The following is an 18,461-nucleotide window of genomic DNA, read 5'->3' as shown; positions in this document are numbered from 1 at the left end:
TTTTTTTTTTTTTTTTTTTTTTTTTTTTTTTTTTTTTTTTTACTTCCAAAGGCAAGTAAGGTGATGAAACTTGTGAGAACTTTTTTCCTTCTCTTCAAGATCAATCTGTCTGCCCTCTGTTTGAGTGTTTTTGGTGGACGTGAACAGCTTCACGTTCCCTGGAGGTGGTTGCATCTCAGTGGAGGAACCTCCAGGGTGGTTAAATGCTATGCAAGCTCTTTTCTTGGTGGCTTAAGTAGCATTAGCTCAGGATAACCAAGGGCCCAGCCTGACATCTGCCTAGTTACCTTGAGCCAGCTGCCAGCTCCATGCTCAGGAACAATAAATTCACGTTTTCATCCCAGTAATGAGTTTTCTCCAGCACTGTGAGAACACTCGAGTTTCTCGTTATCAGAAGGCAATCATATTCAGGCAGTGGCACTCACCATGCCCGGTAAATATCCCAGGGATGTGATTATCTCCGGATATCTCTCCAGCCTGTTAAGCTTTGCTGTTTACTTACAGTAGAGAAAGCATTTGTAGTCTCTGGGGTTGATTTCATTCATTGTGGTAATGATAGGGGTAAAGTGACCGCTTGCTTGCTGGTATCAGGCAGGCGGATTAAAGCCCAAAATGTAATAAATTGGTTATAGAAGAAAAGTGAACATGTTTAAATGATGCTTCCTTCCTCTTGTAGTTCTTGTGGTTGTGCAGCTGGTCTCAAGGAAAAGTTGATTGGAGTTCTGGAAAATAACCCACTTCTTTTTAAATATCCAGATGAATTTCATTCTAATTGAAAATGTAGGTTGGTTCTTTTGAGACCTGCACGACACCACTGAACTTCTAAAGTGGGATGAAAATACTGTATTTTAGCACAGGTAAAAGTACCCAGGTTAACAAAGTGTGTGGGCATCGAGTGAGGCAAGGACTTGTAGGAGCTGCAGGGGAAAATGGCTTGTGTTTTCAGAGTTTACAAAATGTAATGGAGAAGGAAATCTTGAATTTAGATGCACTGTTCTGCACTTCTGAGGTAGTAATTGTCAGTTCTGGCATTGCTGAGGATCTGGTAAATGCTACTGAGCACTCGGGTAACAACCTGCATTTCCAGGTGTCTTGTATGGGGAAAATGTGTTATTCTTAAGGAACTTGTGGCTGGCTACAGTCATTTGTGTGTGTGTGTGTGTGTGTGTGTTGAATAATATTTATAAAATAATTATAAAAATGAGTCAGGTATGAATGCTGCTACTATATAACTTTAAAAGAAAGCTTTGCAAGCAGACTTGGGATTTGCTGAGAAGCACTTCTATATGAGTTACGATTGCTGGTGCCCCCTTTTAATAAAGTTGAGGTCAAGTTCTGTGTTTGTATGAACTGAATTTGCAGGGAACAAATGTTCTTTTATTGCATGTTATTATCCTGTTACTTATCTTTCCTTGTACGAAGTTAAATTGAATTAAATATTCCATATCTTGCTTAACTCTGGAGGATAATGTGGTTGAAGCCAGGAGGAGCTGGTACTAAAGCAGAAACAAAAATACTTAGGGTAATAACTATGTGTTAGCAGAGGTACAGCAGGAACTGCAGCCCTGAATGTCTTTAAAAGCAAATCAAACATGCATTTCAGAAGGAAAAGTCTGTGCAGACTGTACGTAGTTGTACCTTGTGCCTGTTGTGGTGTGTGGAGCCTTTGGAACTTAAGTTAATCGTTAACAAAAAAGCTGCCCTGCCTGAGTGCCTTATTTCTGTAAGGCTGGTTCTCACGAAGGGAACATGCAGCTCAGTGCTGCCTGAGCCCGTCTGCTGCTTGCACTGCACTCCTTGCTCTCAGCCCAGCAGAAGCTTTATCTGACAGGGACCAGCAAGATGGAGTGTGAGAAGTTCTCTCGCATAATTTCTAAGCAGTTTATGAAATCTGTATTCATGGAGGCTTCAGAGATTTATTTATTTGGAACAACTCTGCGTTCAAATCCCCGCATCTACTGGCAGTGATCAGATCTTCTATTAATATTGCAGGTGTGAAGGATGTTGTGGGTATTTGCTTGTGTGGTGGTACTTAAAATACAAGTGAGGCGTGAACATGTAAATGCAGTGGTTAGCTGTGTAAAAAGTGGGCAGCACTCTGAGAATGGGAAGGAAGGCCCAAACAATTTTGGTGATATAAGAGATAAGGAAAATTATTCCTGAGAACAAAGCTTTGAGATTTATAATTCATATACAAATTATATGTGATACAGAGATGTGTAGATGATAACACTGATGCAATAAAATATGCATACTTCTGAATAGCAGTAAATATGACAGTGCTGCAGAATGATGCGTGGCAAACTGATGTCCTTGCATGTTTTATTGGAATTACCTGTTAGTGATCTTGTTCAGCAGAGGAAAAAATTGTCAAGCATACACAGCATTAATAGACTGTTGAGAGGGAAGCAAGGCATGTTAGAAGGGAAACTTGAACTTCCAGGAGAGGAAGAAGCAGAAAGATCCCTGTAGGAGTAGCATGCATGCAGTGTGTGTATCTGTTCTGTGCACTGCACCTATCTGTAATGCATAGAGGCAGTGAGGCAAAAGTTCGACTTGGAGCATATCTGCTTAAAGTATTTGAACAATGCAAAACTCTGAAACAAAATTCCAATCATTTGAAGGTACTTATCATTCAGGGAACTCCTTTGAAGTAGAAAAGCGCAGCAGTGATTTCATTTTATTTGCCACTTTTGCAGTAGTTTTCTTATTCTTCAAGCGTTCTGTGCATTATTTCAAAATTCCCTTGAATTATCATCTTTCGAATGCTTTCTTTTAACTTGAGTTCCATCCATGAATGATGTCAAGGTAGCCACCACTTTTGTCATATTATCCAGCAAACAGAACTTGACTCTTCCACATCACTACTTTTTTTGGTTGACAGACCTTTTTGTAAACGCAGTGTATTATCTGCTGAATCATAGCTCTTTGATACACATCTGTCCCTAGAGCCTTAGCTGAAGGTTGGCCCACAAGTTGAAAATGCTGTAGGTGTGCTGTCTTCTGTTTAAGATGGAGCAATGTCTATGGCTTCCTGAGGGATTGGGAGCGATGCTGTGTCCCAGACTGTTTTATTCCCTGGCATGGAGCTAGTGGTGAGAGCAGCTGGAAGGCAGGCTCCCAGGACGTGGCAAAAACGTGCCAGTGTAATGGTGCTGTGCTCTACAAGAAATCCGTGTTTGGAGGTGTATGATATAACTGGACAAAATGAAATGACGCAGGACAAAGGGAAGTGGATTTTAGGTTGAAGACCCTGTGAGATTGTGCCAAGTAAGACACCTTAATGATAAAAGCAGGGATATCCACCCAATTGGGAACTGAAAGAACAGAGTCACAAGATTTTGTCATCGATAAAGAAAGAACTTGCTTTAATTAACTGGGATGAGCAGGAAGGTGAGCTTTGAGAGATAATAACGCTTTTCCTCCTGCTTCCTGAGGGCCAGTTTGAAACGATTGCTTCTTCTGATAAAAGAGACAACTTGAAAAGTGAAATTAGATTCTACACGTATATGAAATGGGGTGAAAGAGTGCTATTAAATCTACGTGGGCACTTGGTTTAAGTCTCTTGATCGGAAGAGACGTCTTGTCTTTGTCAGCAAGCAGCTCTTCCTGAGGAGGATGCCATGGATCAGAAGTTAGCTGGTACAGACAAGGCAGATGAAGATGCAGTACTGTCAGATGAGACCTTGTGCTTTTAAGCTTCAATTCTACTATTGATTACAGCATCTCTGTAATAAATCAGGTATGAGCTTGCATTTAATTTTCAAAGACTTCAAGTTCCTTTTTTACTACACCTCGTGAGTGACATAAATCTTTTAATGAATTTTAAAATATATTGTTTCTCACTTGTTCGTAATTGTCCAAGGAATTCGGTTTTGTTTAAAATATATCATGTGTTGGATGAATGAAAGTTTCTCAGTTGTCAACATATTGTGATTTATTTATTTTTTTTTCCCCCAATTCCCTTTTGTCTTTTCTCAAAATGTAGAAAAACCAATTCAAAGTTACATTAAGTACTTATTTGTCATAATGGATGCCTTATCCTAGAATAGTTTTATAGACTGCAGTGATTTACAGAACAGTCAGTCTGGATTTTCGAGCTGTCCATCAGGAGTTGTTGTCTACTTGCATTTGATAGAAGAAACAGTGCTTTATTTTCTTCCTACCCCAACCTGTACTTTGACCATCTCTCTGTGCACTTTGATTGGCCCTGTGTTAGTAATACAGATCTCATACTTTTGGATAGCAAGTGATCAAAAGTAACGTTTCTTCCCATCCTCTTCCCTCTGGCTACGTGAAAATCTGGGGGGAAATGAAAAGTTATTTCACAGTGAATTCTTCCGGAATATGCACACATCCCACTGATCCCACAGAACAGTCTAGCCTCATATTTCAATCCAGGATATTCAGTTGTAATGTGTAGAGGGAGCAGAGTCTATTTCCAGGAGTTGGAAATGTGCTTACAGCTGCAGGGTGCGCAGGCGCCATGGCCAGGAGCTCCCTGGTGGGGTGGTGGGAGCTGTGTGGGAAGGGCTGAGCTTAAACTGGACCAATGTACATGTATTTCCTTCTCTAGTATTTGCTCTTCCTAAGGATTTGTTATTTCATTATTGCTTTTCTTCACGGCGTTCCTAGTCTCTGCTACCAGTGGGTATCATGAGGGGCTTCAGTAGCTCATGGTACAGTGGGGCTGGAGCAGTAGATTCCCATTTACTGTACAGCTGTCTAGCTCAGGCAAAGCCAAATGCCCATCCTATCTAATTAAATTCTGTCTTTACCCCTGCAGTGAGTGCTTCAACTTTATTTTGTATGTCACTGTAAAAGCATCGTATTAAAGTCTGATGATGTGATAGCAGAGTCTTTTTTTTAATGAATCCCACTTAACAGGGTGAATCAGTTTGGGCTAGGCATGATTAAGTTTGTGATCAAGAGCTTGACTGAGAATTTTATACTCGATGTTGATGAAGAATATTGGATGATAATTAATGCATAACTCCTGTCTCTTACGTGTCTGGAGAACCAAAATTGCTGAGAGCAGTTCTAGAGAGCAGCAGCATTGGAAGCTAATTTGGAGCATTTAACTGTAGCAACTTCTTGCAATTTATAAATAGCTTGTGGACAACAGGGAGAAAAGTGTCTTCTGCTTGAAGTCCATCTCTGTGTTAATTATCACAGGGACCTGAAATGAGGTAGAAGAAGCTCAAACATTCCGATGCTGTAGTTTTTCTGAAATAAATTCCAAGGCTGCCTGTTTCTCAGATCTCTGGAACCGGAGGAGCAGAACTGGGAACGCAATGGAGCTGTTGCTATTTCCAGTTTGCCCTTTGTAGTTACTGAAGCGTAAATAAAACTGGCCAGCTCAGATTCTTCAGCTCATTTCAGAGAGAGGGCCTTGCTTAGCATCCATGCGTGTGGGTGAAAATAGTTCCTTGACTTCAGAGGGTTTGGGCAAGTTTTTGTCACTTACTCCTGGATGTGTCCCTCTGCTGTTAACATAGGGTGTTAGTTCTGTGCTGGAAGTCAAAGGATACCAAAATGAAACCTGTGGTAATACCAAACAAAGAGACTTTCAGTTCCCATTTCCCCTAAACAGTACGAATTTTAGAGTAAGTTGTCTGAAAACACAGACCTCCATTGTATGGGAAGTTCTGGTGCTGCAAAATGTTCTTCTGTTAAATGAAACCAAACCTGAAATTACTTCTAGCCAATATTATCTATGCTACCACAGAACACTTGGATTTTTTCATTTAGATGATAAAGTTTTATGTTTTAAATTGTGCTGCACAGAAGAAGACTCAAAACAGAATTTTATGCAAATGGAATGTTGACATAATTGAAACAGCCACAAACATTAATTTTACTCGGTTTTAATTCCATAGAAATCACACTTCTGAAAAATTTGCAGTTGGAAACAATGGGGATCTCTCAAAATAAAACCGAGCAGCTTTCACACACCACTGAGTAACTCCATTTGGATCCAACGTCGGAATCCATATCTGATTCTGTTTCTTCCTTTGTTCAGAAGCTTGTGGAGCCGTTGGTTTTTAAGGAGACGGGAATCACTCAGCAGAAGTCTCTTGGGTTGCTTTGTGCCTGAAGAGCAAGTCTGCAGTTTACTACACTGAGTTGAAGGAAATGATCATAAATATTGCAAGAGGTACCAAAGTGATGCAGTGGGATCATGCACCATGGTCCCCCCACATGCAGTCAGTTGCCCAAGGAGCTGTGACAAGCTGCTGGGGGAAGTAAATGGGGCTCAAACATAACTTGCATGCCAGGGAACCTGCTTTGGCAGGAGGGTTGGATTCGATGATCTCTGGAGGTCCCTTCCAACCCCTACAATTCTGTGATTCTGTGACTCAAAACTCTTTTCACCTGGAGTTAAGTGTTCACAGGAATAGCACCCTCCTACTGTTTGCTTGTTAGCTGTTACAAGAGCTTGTTGGCTGATGTGGCATTTTGAATATATAAACGATTCCTGAGACAACCCCAAAGGTAGATTTGAGATTACTCTGACCTTTGGTCCTTCATAGCATGGGTATCCTTACCAAGGCTCACGTTTTTCTGAGCCAAGGTAAAAAATGAAAGTAGTGTTGGGCTCTGCTGGTGAGATTATTAAATCCTTTAATATTGTAGTTGAAATTTGTCTGGTATTTTGAATCCTTGTTTCTTGTTTCAATTTTTTTTTTTCCCTTCATGGCAGAGACTTTATCAACTACAATTCTGAATGTGTAAAGAATGAGTGAAGTATGTCTGTATCACAAGGGCGGTGTTGAAGGTGATGCCACCTATGATCTTTGTGCATACAGAGGCTCTTGAAGACAACAAGGACTGAAAAAACAACGTGCAATTTGATCAGCTGAAGCTCACATCTCTGAGTTCAGTATATTCATGAGTGTTTGGAAACATGAAATCAAGTTGGAAGAATCTGTGCTTCGTACAGACTAACCAACAGATGTGTATTTTCCCCTCCCCTTATTTCCCTTTCTCCCTTTAGGCTTATGAATTAGTTTTCCCCTTCAGCAGATTTGTTTTTTCTTTTTCTCCTACTTAGATAGTGTAAAAAGTAATTAAGATAATCTTATCAGAGGAACATGAAACAAATTTAACTGATTAAATTTCAGACCAATTAGTCATACACAAGCCTTTGTGTAGACCTTCTGTGGATTCTGCACTGCTTGTACTTTCCATTCCCCACTTTACAACTGCGTGAAGTTAGGAAATTGCATTCCATGGAGATGGTAATTAACTTCGGTAATTAAAATACCACCTTTGTAGCAGATAACCAGTCAGCTTCAGGTCAATGACAATTTTTGATGACGCATCTAATCTTATGGAAGATTGAAATATAAGAAATTGCGTACGTAATTATTGGGGGGTGGGGGAAGATGCTGATTCTCATCTTGATAAAATTACCATAAAAGTTCACTCAGATAGTGGAACAAGCTGAATTTCTGCCTAAGACTTAATATTTATCAAATTGTAAATGGATTAGGTGGTCTTTTCATTGCTTTATTACCTGCTCTTGTGGACTGCTACCTGGTGCTGTCTTCCATACGTAGATCAATCCAAATTTCATAGAGTGGAAAAAGTGTCTGTCATTGACCTGGAACAGTGCATGGAAACACAGTGGGGGGGAAAAAAATCCAAGTGAGGTGACATGGTAGAAGATGAAACATCTTTCAACAGTAGGATGTAAAAGCAGTTTTAGGCTGCAAGCAGAGAGGTATGAGGAGTTGGGGACGATGAGCAAAAGGAAGGGTCTGCCGAACACTAACATCAGGATACAGCTATTGTTCTTTGGAATTAAAACTTTTCTTTTTTTTTTTTTTTTAAAGAAAAAAAGAGGCAATTAAATATTTTCCACAGATGTCATTATTTTCCACAGATGTCATTGCTCAGTCTCTAACTTTAGAGTCTCCTTTGAAATAAAGGGAAGATTAGTAATGAGATGAAAGTTGACTTTAACTAAAAAGAAATTAGGCCTTAAAAGGGGATCAGTAATTACAGCTATCTTCAAATGAGATGGAAACAAGCCTTGAGGAAGTAGAAGATTATCAGTGTTTGTAGTAACTGAGCCCAAGGTAAGCGTATGCTGTATGAAAAGTCATGAAAGCCAAGGATCAGAAGAGCAGGTGGTAGGATGCAGCTACTCAATAATCCTCTTAACCTCATCAACGCTCAGCTGAGCAAAGTGGGGGGCTGTTGTGGGGAGTTTTGCATCACTGGTGGCAGAGAGGCAAAGGGAGATCAAAGCCACCCGAGCAGTGCTGCAGGTAGTTCACCATGCCCACTGCTAACAGCTTTGTTGCAGACATTTCCTATGCGATTCTCTGAAATCTCTTGATCAGTGCAGAATAATAAGCTAGTGGATGATTAAATATTTTAAGGAGCAAAATATTTAGACCGTGGTTCAAAGCGTTTTTTAATCTGGATGAAATCACTGGAGGCTTGGCATTCATGGTGTGCTGTGTCATCTGCAGAGCAGCTGAGCTGGATTCTGTCACTGCTCCACACATCTGTCACACACCCAGAAGAAAGATGGCTTGGATGGAAGCTGTTTCTGGTCTCCTGTGAAGCATTATTATCCCTAGGGTCAGGCAAGGACACACAGTGCTGCCCCGGCTGGGCCACTGCAGGCTTCCCCTGAAGGCAGATCTGCTGCTGAGCGTGGCAGGTTCAGCCCAGCCTCGTTTTAAAGCTAGTTTCAGAAGATGTAGGAAATTGATAGGAAGTAGTAAACTGGCACATCCCAGTTTCTTTGCTCTGAGCCTGGAGTATTTCTCATCTTACTCAACGAACCCATTCAGCTAAGAAAGCTTTTCAGACATTATTTGGAGGCATCTCAGTGATACGTATTCATATCTGCTTTTTATATCCATCAAAAGCTCATGGTCTGCTTAAGTGGGATGTTTGAATCCTAGAAACTCTGACTTTTTTTTTCTTAGCCCTGGGCCGCTGCAGTGAGGAGCCCTCTTGGGAGGTGGTGGTAGCACACCAGCATTTTTGGGGAACGAGCACCCATTGAAGTGTTGCCTGGACTGGAAGCTGTACATCAAAGGAAGCAATTCCACTTATGTTCAGAGCTGAGTTTTCTGCCCTTTCAATGATATTTTAGTGGAATGGAGCAGCTGGCTGTCTCAGGAGTGAGTGCAATGCCAAGCTGACAGAGACTCCTTTTGAGGAAAAGTACCCAAAGAGAAAAGTACTTTCATGCAACTTCTCTCTTGTCCCAGGTTTCTGCTTTACACAGAAGTTATCTGTTATAAATAATAGAAGAAGAAATTGCAATTGGTGAAATAACGAATACGGGACTTGACTGTTGCTTATTACCCAGATAAGGCTCAGTGTGAACGACAAAGCTCAAGACAAATAGAGACATTAGGCTGAATACAACTAATTGTAACAAAATCAAGAGATTTTAGAAAGTTATTAAACCTTTTGAAAAGTATATGTTCAGGATTGTCAACGTGAATATTAATGTTGCCTGTAAAAGAGGCTTTTGTTCATGGAAGTTCAAGATCATACAATCAGCAGAACTTCAAAATTAATCTTGACTCTGTGAGAAAGGACCAAGAGAGGATAAAAGGGAAGATGTACCTGAAGGGAAAAGCCAACAGGGAGATGTTATTGTCGTAGAAAAACACTTGAATATCTGCAGTCCTTTCTGAAATTGGCTGTCATTTTTTTTTTTTTTTGTAATGTCACAGTGATGAAAGGACATTAAGTAAGGAAAAAAAAAATCCCAAAACATTAAGAAGATTTTTATAAAGCAATTAGAGAATTGCATCACATCAGTCAAAGCCCAGGGAAGCAAATGGGAGTTTCCCCATTAACTTCAGGGGACTCGATTCATTTCCCCTTTGTCCAATTTATTTCCAGAAACAAGGTAATAATGTAGTGAGCTGCTACCTAAACAAATATTATTACCATATTAAGGCAGGTTTTCATTTTGCAGTCTAGATGCTTGATGTGGTGGGTTAAGGTGTGCATTGCACAGCTTGCTCAGCATGTAATGTAACACAGCTGAAGTTGAGATCCAGAAGATGCTCTTCGTATTGGACTTCCACTTATTTTTGTTTGAGACTCCAAGCTCAGTAACATCAAAACATATTATTTCCAGCTTTGTGTGATCAATCTCTTGCAGTGTATCCTGACACGTAGTAGAGCAAGCTTGAGCGGCAGCGTGAAGTCTGCTGCTGCACACAGAAGCAATCTGTTCTGTACCATTTAATTAGATAATAACTGGTAATTTATAGTGACGCTCTATTGTCTTAATAGGAATACTAATGACATGCAGTCCCTTCTGTCTGAGTTTAGGAAGGTCACTGGTAATCGTTTTACTGTGTGTCGAGCACCTGTGATGTACTGTTGGTGGGATGAAGGATGCTAATAAACCTCGTGTAGACTTCTTGTTCTTGTTGGCCTGAAGTTGGGAGGAAGGCAGGTTTTGCCTTACACATGTTGCCTGTTGAGCTCTCTAGGAAACATGATGTCAGTAGCTTCTGCATAGATGTGAAATGCTTTGGGTAGTCTTGGCACATCAGCAACTTAGCTGTGGGCAGTGAATAACTGGCCTCGAATCTGGCCTTAAATTTGGTGGAGTTTTTTTGTTTGTTTGTTTGCCTTTCCTTGTTTGCACCAGCTGAAAATCCAGGCTGAGTTCTGGTGCAACTGAAATGAAACATAGTGATATGAAGCCTTACAGACCATAATGATTTTGTGTTTGAGTGTCAGTGACAGATTGTTTGCATTTGGCAACCCAATCGTTTATCAAGTCTAACGGTGTTCTGCCTCCCTAACCTCCCTAATTGTTTCAGCTTAGGGCTTTTCCAAAAGTGGTGAGGCATATTTGAGGTCTTTAGGAGCAAATAGGGAAGCTTAAGTAGCCTGAGAAACACCTATTTAACCCTGTTATCACTCTGTACAGGTGATAACATTTCATGGTGCTCTAAAAGCAGGGTATTTTTTTTGTATTTGTGGATTGTAAAAATGTTCTAGTAGGTATAGTGCAGTAAACAAGAAATACCTCTAATTCCATGGAGTTGTAGTCATGTCTCTTTGAGCAAAAGCAACTGTAATGTTGCAGATAACTTTGAGAATTTTGGCCTCTTACATCTTCATATGAAACACGCATGGATCCAAGGGGTGACTTGGCAGCATTCTGGACATGCTGTAAGATCATGTAAGTGCTTGTTGGACTGGAACTGTGGGAGCTGGAGAGAAGGATGTGAACGAACTGGAGAACTTCCAGCCTCAATTTGGCAGCAGATCCTGGTGATTGCCCTGAGAGCAACTTCGGGGGGGAGGGGGGTTGTTGAGAGAAAAGAGAAGTGTAATTATTTGTGACTGCAGGAAGGTGCAGTGTGAGACACTGATCACTGGGCCATCATCTGGGCAAAGGGAGCAAAGAGTTCTCTTCATTCTCCCTGGGCAATTCTGTGCCTGGAATGTGCTCCATAAGTAATAGGTGCAGGAATTACTATCTGTTGGAGCAGTAGTAATCCAGCAGGTTGTGGTTAATGAACTACATCGCTCTGTGCTTCTCGTGCAGCTGATAGCTTGTGGATTCATCCTGTGGTGCAAAGCCCACGTGTATTATTTTGGAGTTAGTTGCACGGCCCTTAGAGAGGCAGTGTTCAGCCAACCTTCACTCTGTTTGGGAAAGTCTCTTGAGCAAACACGTAATTGAGATGTATGCATCTATAATGTATGGGATAAAGGAGACTTGCACATCATTGTGTTACCTAAGTTGCAAGAGAAGCAAAAAGACTTTTTTTCCTCAGTGCAGTTCTGTTTTTCAGCAAATGAAGTTGACAGCTGCCCTAGCCAAGGTGTAGCTGAGACCCCCAGCCCCCTAGCTGGAACCAAGCCTGGTAGAACTGAGGACATCTCTGTGACGTGCCTTCTGTGTGACTTTGTTCAGGGCCCCTAAATCTAATATCAGAACGAAGCTGCTGTTGTTAACGGTCTCCTTAACAAACATCTTGTTTAATAGTCTGTCATGTAAGTCTGCCTCAGCCCAGGTTTGGTGAGGCTGTGTGAATTTGGACAAAGTCTCTTCTGACAAAGTTCTTTGGATTAAAAGCAGACCCTTGCATGTTGCTGAAGAGCAGTGACTGCCCACAGGGCCATGGTCACACTGGGGATCAGCAGAGCCAGGGTGGTTTTGAGGCACTGCAAGCTCAGCACAGATTTCATGCAGCTGTCCTTAGGGTAAATAGTCCAGCTGCTTTCCTGTACGTTTTGGCCTTGGACTTCTTTAAAAGCTTCATGGAAAAAATAAATGAAACAATAGTGTGTGATGAGTACTTTATTTAACTGTATTTTAATAATAATAGTAATTAAATAAGTCTGATAGCAATAATAATAGCCTAGGTCTTAACATTTCTCTTTGCTTCAGTTAAGTAAGTTGTGTGGGAGAGACCTGTTCAGAATGCAGAGCTCAGCCTGTATCTCTTATGTGGAGCAGGGTAGGTCTCAGAAGCTGCTGAGTAACTTCAGCACCTCAGTGCTGATGGAGCAGAGGGCTGTCTTCACCTCACAGGGCTGTCTTGCATATCTGCACAGGGAATGTGTGCCTGTTCTACAGTGTGTTGCTGAAATCCTCTTACAGCCCTAAATACCATGGGTCAGGAGTACCACAGATTCAGTGATCTTAAGGTATTTTTCAATATAGTCATTTTTAATGACATCTGAAAGCTAACTGGTCTCAGAATCGGTATTATAGGGTGACTTATGGCAAAGCAGAGATGGGCTTAACTCCTGCTGCTTGTCTTCACGTTCAACCTGAGAGGAAGGGAACCTGCCTGCCAAAATGATTTGCTTCTGGCTTTTTGCGTATTTATTTAATCTAGGGAAAGCTTTTTCTTAATTGAGTGTTCCTCCCTGCTGAAATTAGTATTTTTAATGTAACGAAGGAACAGCAGTCTGGAGAAATAACCTTAATGTATGAGCAATTGTGTGTTTGCAGACTCCCTGCACCATTCCTTATTGGAGCTTGAATAATAACTGATGCTGGAGCATGACCAGGCCACTCACCTTGGACAACACCCAATTGTGTGGAAGTTCTCATACTGTGTCTTTAACCATATTGTTATTATCATGTTATGAACTCATTGCAATGAAGGAGTAGCAGAAATGAGAAACTGAAGCTGTGGTTGCCGGGCAGGTGCTGTTTGATGATGGAACCCAGGGCTGTGCTAAGCACTGCTGTAGGTTGCACACTGGAGCCATGCTATATCTCCCTTTCCTGTGGCCATGCCAAATGGGATTTTCTTGTTTTGTTAAACCTGCAGTTTGCCTTTCCCACTGAAAGGCCTTAGGTGTAAAATGTAGAAAGATTGGTTTTCACTCATACTTTTAGTCAAGAGTATTTTTGTGGTTGAAAGATGACAGGGACAGGTTTGGAGGTTTTCAGGTTCTCAAAGAACCTGTAAACATCTGTGAAAATGCTGTGTATGTAGACATTACAAAATTGCTCCCTCCCACCCGCTCTTTTTCTCATTATCAAAGGCTGTAAAAACCTGATGGAAAAGGTAGATGACAGGAAGTAACCTTTTCTCAACATCACTGTATGTAGCAGTAACAGCCAAATGCACTAGAGCTATAGAAACACCTAGGAACTGCAGTCTCTGTCCTGGGAAGCTTACAAGTAAAAGATTTTCAAAGGTATGTAAAGCAGATTGATTTTTTTTCCTGCTGAAAATCACTGAGCACCTCAATGTGCTGAGCGTTGTTGAGGATCCCACTCGAAGCCCCACGAAGCAATACAAATCTGCAGTGAAAGATTCGACTGTGCCTTTCAAACCAACTGTTGTCTTTGTAAGCCTCCCATCTTTCTTCTTAAAGATTATATGTGATACTGAAAATATTTTAGTGGGTGGGGTCACAGACCAGAGGACTCATAAAAAAGAAAAGGCGAAAGAGGCTGCAGGCGGCTGGTTTCCGTCTCCTCCCAGCTGGATTAAGAAAGATGTTTTTCTCCCCACTGCTCTTCTATCTCCCTCCTTTCCATTTTCTGCATTACGTTTCCTCCTCCAGACTGTGGCAGTGGAGCTGAATGCTGATTAGACCATCATCTGCCTGTCCCCAGACAGAACTTTTTAAGGTCATTCCTTCTGGTTCTCCATTGCTCGACCTGCTCATTTCTCTTCACCAGCTACGGTAGGGTATCCAATTATACACAGTTATTTTTATGATACTTGCTTGTCCTTCCCAATCTTAATCTGCGTTATTGCCAGGAACGTTCCCAGTCTCTGTAGTCTAGTTAGAGCTAAAGTTCATAAGCAAAGTGCTTTAAATTGACAGTTTGAAGTGAGCAATCAGCTCGCACTGAGAACAGGCTCTGGTGGAGGTAGGTTAGGGTGAGCTGTGCCGACTGACGCAGCGATGCCTTGCTGCAGGGAGCTGTGTTAATGCTGCTGGATCTTTGGGATGTGAATTACTTCCTAAAGAAAGCTTGCCCATACCTGCACAGAGCGGGCAGGTTGGGGAAGGATGTCTGAGTTTTATGATGCTATGCAGAAACTCTGGGTACAGGCGGTGCTTCCAGGATGTGGCCCAACTTTTCCTGAATCTTGGTAAATACATCCATTCCTGTTCTTCATTTCAGACAAAGTTCTGTTTTTATTGCTGTATTTGTTATTAGACAGATTCTATTTCTCATATTATCTCTTCACTTGCTGAGTGAGGCGGTTACTTATTTTGTTGACTGCTCAGAAGAGAGAAAAAGGATGATGAATCTGAGTGCTGAAACATGAGTTGTTATTCTCTGATGCCAGGTCCGCATACTGTGAAACATCACTGTAATCCAGTGAAGTATTTCCCTTGTATCAACCTCATCCTAGCAAACAGAAGCTCAGCATCAATAAAAGCAAATAGCTCTTTTGAGGTAGAATCTTCAAGTTATGTGTGTGGACATGTGGGGCTTCCAAGGAGGGGTTTCCCAAGCCAGCACACAGAGACTGAGAAATCAACTGCATGGTCTGTCTGAATAGGAAGAGATGCTGTAGTCAGTTTGAACATACTAAGTACTAGGAATCCTAAAATCCATGGTCTGTGGCAAACAATGTGAACTGTGCCTCTTCTGGTGTAGCAATGGAACAGCATCTTCAATCTATTCTCCATTTGCCCGTCTTGTAAGTTACTATCAGCTGCTGCTGTACTGCATTCTGCAGCTGTACAGATGTGTGCAGCATCCAAATCTCCCTCAGGCCCTCGCAGTCAGAAGAAATGGAGCTCATCCTAAAGCTGGCCTGATGGGCACCAGCACAACTGCAAGAGCTGCCCAAGCTCTGCTGTAAAGCTCTCAGAGTTCTGTCTGAGCAAACAGGAATGTGAATGAATCATACTGTCAAGTATTTACATTTCTCAAATGCCTGAGAAGCTTTTTAAAGGTCAATCTAATTAAGACTAAGTTTGTTTGTACCCAATATAAAGTAGCTTCTATTATTGGAAATTTCAATGCAATGTATGGCATTTTACTTACAGTTTAAATTTTAGTTTTGTATGTTTAATTTGGGAAGAGCAGAAACGATCTTTTGGTTCTGTAATGTCTTACTTAAAATGGCACTTTAATCAATAATGAAAATTTTTGCTACAATTAAATAAGATCCATTCTTTCTAATGCAGAATAATTAAAGTATTTTTTTTTTTTTTTCAGAAGGAATCTTTTATGTTGGAAACAAAATTTCCTGGACTAATAACAGTTGCATTATTTAGTGCATCTGCTTTGATTGCCATCTCACAGGAACAAAAGCCTTTTTTTCTATAATTTAAAGATGCGTTTAAATTCACTTTGAAAGACTAAATTTCATGATGCACCTTTAAAGACTGTGAAAATGAAGATCTGTTTGTGCATCTTCATAAGGAGTATCAGTCTTTTATTTCCTTTGGTGCTGCTGCCTTGTCTCCTGAGGAGCTGTCACAGCCTCAGCAGCTTGGAGGGCAGCTTGGTGCTGCACACAGCAGACTCCAATAACATGACTGCTCTCCCCAGTTGGCTCTGCCCTCTTCCCACCGGTCTGAGCAGTGTGAAGCCCCCCAGGAGCTCTGTGCACACCATGGAGAGCATTTGTTCTTCCTCAGTGCAGATCTAAGGCAGCATTGTCCTGCCTTGCAAAACTTGCAAAGCCTTGAGTGAAGCCTTCAGCTGCCTTGAGAGAGGGGGAACCTTAGTCTTGAATTTTCCATCCTGAAGAGGGATTGAAGTAAGGGATAAAGGAGTGTGACTATCTTCCCAGTGGCTGCTTCCTTTCTGTTTTGTTACTTGAAAGCTTATGATCAGCTGCAAAGCATTGCTGACAGAGAGTGGACCAGGAGTGAAGGTCTGTGGCTGTTCCAACTGGAGAGGTTTCTGAATGAAAATGAAAACTTAAATTGACAGCTTTTTCTTTTCCGCTTCTTAAAAATTATTTTTACTCTTTAATGCTGTTTTCCTAATGTGAAACCATAGAAACTTTCTGTTGTTCTGTGGATTCTGTAAAACCGTAGTATGAAATGACACCACGAAGGGGAAGAAAAATCTTGTAACTGAGTTTCTTGATAATATTCATAATTTGGGTTTGCTATGGGTGTTCATCAAGGTTTAATTCTGCCTGGCCGCAGATACACTGACTGGGAAGGAGCAATTTGTCAGATGTTGCCAGAATTTTCCTCAGCAGTTCAGTGCCAGGCTTTCATGGGAGCCTGTTGGTTGGTAGGCTGTGCAACGCTGATCCCAAAGCATCTGAATAACTGTATGTTAATAAGCTCCCATTCTGTATCTCTTAGAGAACACCTCTAAATATAATGAATATGAGCTACAATAAGAGTGCTACTAAAGAAACCGACCATGTGTCATTAGCTGAGATGAAAACGTGAGAAAAGCAGTCTTGGACTGTGGAATAAAGCAGAAATTTCTGCCTATCTTCTCCCATTCCTCAGCAGGGCAGAATCCCTGCTTCTGTCCTTAGAGGCATCTGACAGCGAAAGGTTTGACAGACCCTTGGACTTGTTGGAAGTTGGTTGAGTCAAACTGGTGTTGAGAGATGTTGTTTTTCTAGGAGAGCTAGTTTTGTCAATCATAAGAAGAAGTGAGGGTGTTCTTGCTATATATGCCTGTCAGAATGAGATTTTTATTTGCATTATAAAAATAATTACTGTATCAGGCATAATGATCACTAGTGCTGATAGAAATGCATTTAGCAATGTAAATAATGAAAGTACTTCAGGGTTGGTATTTTTTTTATTGACCTAAGGCTTCTCCCTGGTGCAGTAAGGCTGTGTTTGGCACTGGTGACAGACCTGCTGCTTTCTCAGACTCAGCCATTGCACTACCCAGCTGCTGAATCACTGCCGTGCTGCTGCCTGCCTGTATCACCAGGTTGAGATGCAGGGAGGAGCATTGCTGAGTACCTAAAATAGAAGTACCAGCACCGGAACACTTGAATTCCAGATACTTGATCCGGTAGTGAGATATGAAGCAGATAAAGGCTTTGCCCTATAGTCCTGCCATCTGATAGGCACTAAGTGGATGGGGTTACCTGCTATCTGAACATCAGGGACAGAAGTACACACTTGTGCCTTTATACAGGCTGTGTTAATGGGATGCTCAGCAGCGCTGGCCTGTCTCAGCCACGTTCTGTCTCTGCTTTGACTGTATTGAGGATTGCATGTGAATTGCATCAAACTAAAAATGTCTTTTAATGGGAGAAGATAGTTTTGGTTTATTTTATTTTATTTTTTGAGGTTTTTTTTTTTTTAATATATTTTAAGGTACTGTTCACTAACTAGTGAATAGCATATCAGCAGCTGCTGACAGAATCCCTTCTTTAACTCATCCACAACTTACTAGATTTGGGGAACATCTGAGGAACATGGTCACAATGGAGTTCAGTAAGGAAGGAATTACTTTCTTGTAGGAAGGGTCCCATCTTCCAAGACACTGCAGTGAGAAAGATGAGGAGAATTGCTTTTGAGCTGTTCTGGTCATAATGACCATAGATTAAATTATAATAAGGTCAATCTCCAAAACATTTCACTTAAAAATCCACTTTTCTATTTGGACGTAAATTTTAGCTCTGTGGCATGGCATTTATGCAGATAATGAGACAAGGTAAGACATGGAGTGCTGTGTAGTAGAGGAAACATTGTAGATTATAAATAGATTAAAGATTCATCTAACAGAGGAAATTTTCAGGACCCCATTTCAGATGAGCTGTGGCTGTTTGCCTGCCTGCCCAGTGCTCTCCTCGCAGGACCAGCAGCCAGACCAACCTGTCTGTGCTTCAGGAGTTAATCCTGGAGGTGTTCCTGCTGTATTGGATTTTAGGCTTGCATCAAAGAGAAGATTGAATGGAAGCTAGCAGCAGTTTGAAACATCTGTTTTCCATTTAGAATCGAAAGTGAGGTGTGCTGCTATATAGCTTTGACAAACATGTCTCTCACACATCCTCAGTCAAGGAGCAGGTAGAGTTTAT

At 41.2% G+C, this 18,461-nt stretch overlaps 1 protein-coding gene across 4 annotated transcripts in view; it reads left to right on the top strand.

Annotated features, from left to right (window-relative positions):
• Window positions 1-18,461, top strand: part of CNTN4 (contactin 4) — a 252,213-nt gene that overhangs the window by 60,492 nt on the left and 173,260 nt on the right. Inside the window, exon 1 of one of the 4 annotated variants that reach the window (XM_042823740.1) lies at window positions 14,071-14,166. The exons of 2 other annotated variants lie outside the window; for them this stretch is intronic. The gene's annotated coding sequence lies outside the window, so the exon portion shown is untranslated. Of the gene's footprint in view, window positions 1-14,070; window positions 14,167-16,308; window positions 16,329-18,461 lie in introns of those variants that run through there. One more of the 4 variants, XM_042823741.1, reaches the window with a different exon arrangement.

This window comes from Centrocercus urophasianus, unplaced genomic scaffold (assembly GCF_019232065.1).
Source record: "Centrocercus urophasianus isolate 14NV4802_14NV808 unplaced genomic scaffold, USGS_Curo_1.0 seq_22, whole genome shotgun sequence".
In the NCBI taxonomy this organism is placed as follows: Eukaryota; Metazoa; Chordata; class Aves; order Galliformes; family Phasianidae; genus Centrocercus; species Centrocercus urophasianus.
This window is presented reverse-complemented; position numbering and strand designations above follow the sequence as displayed.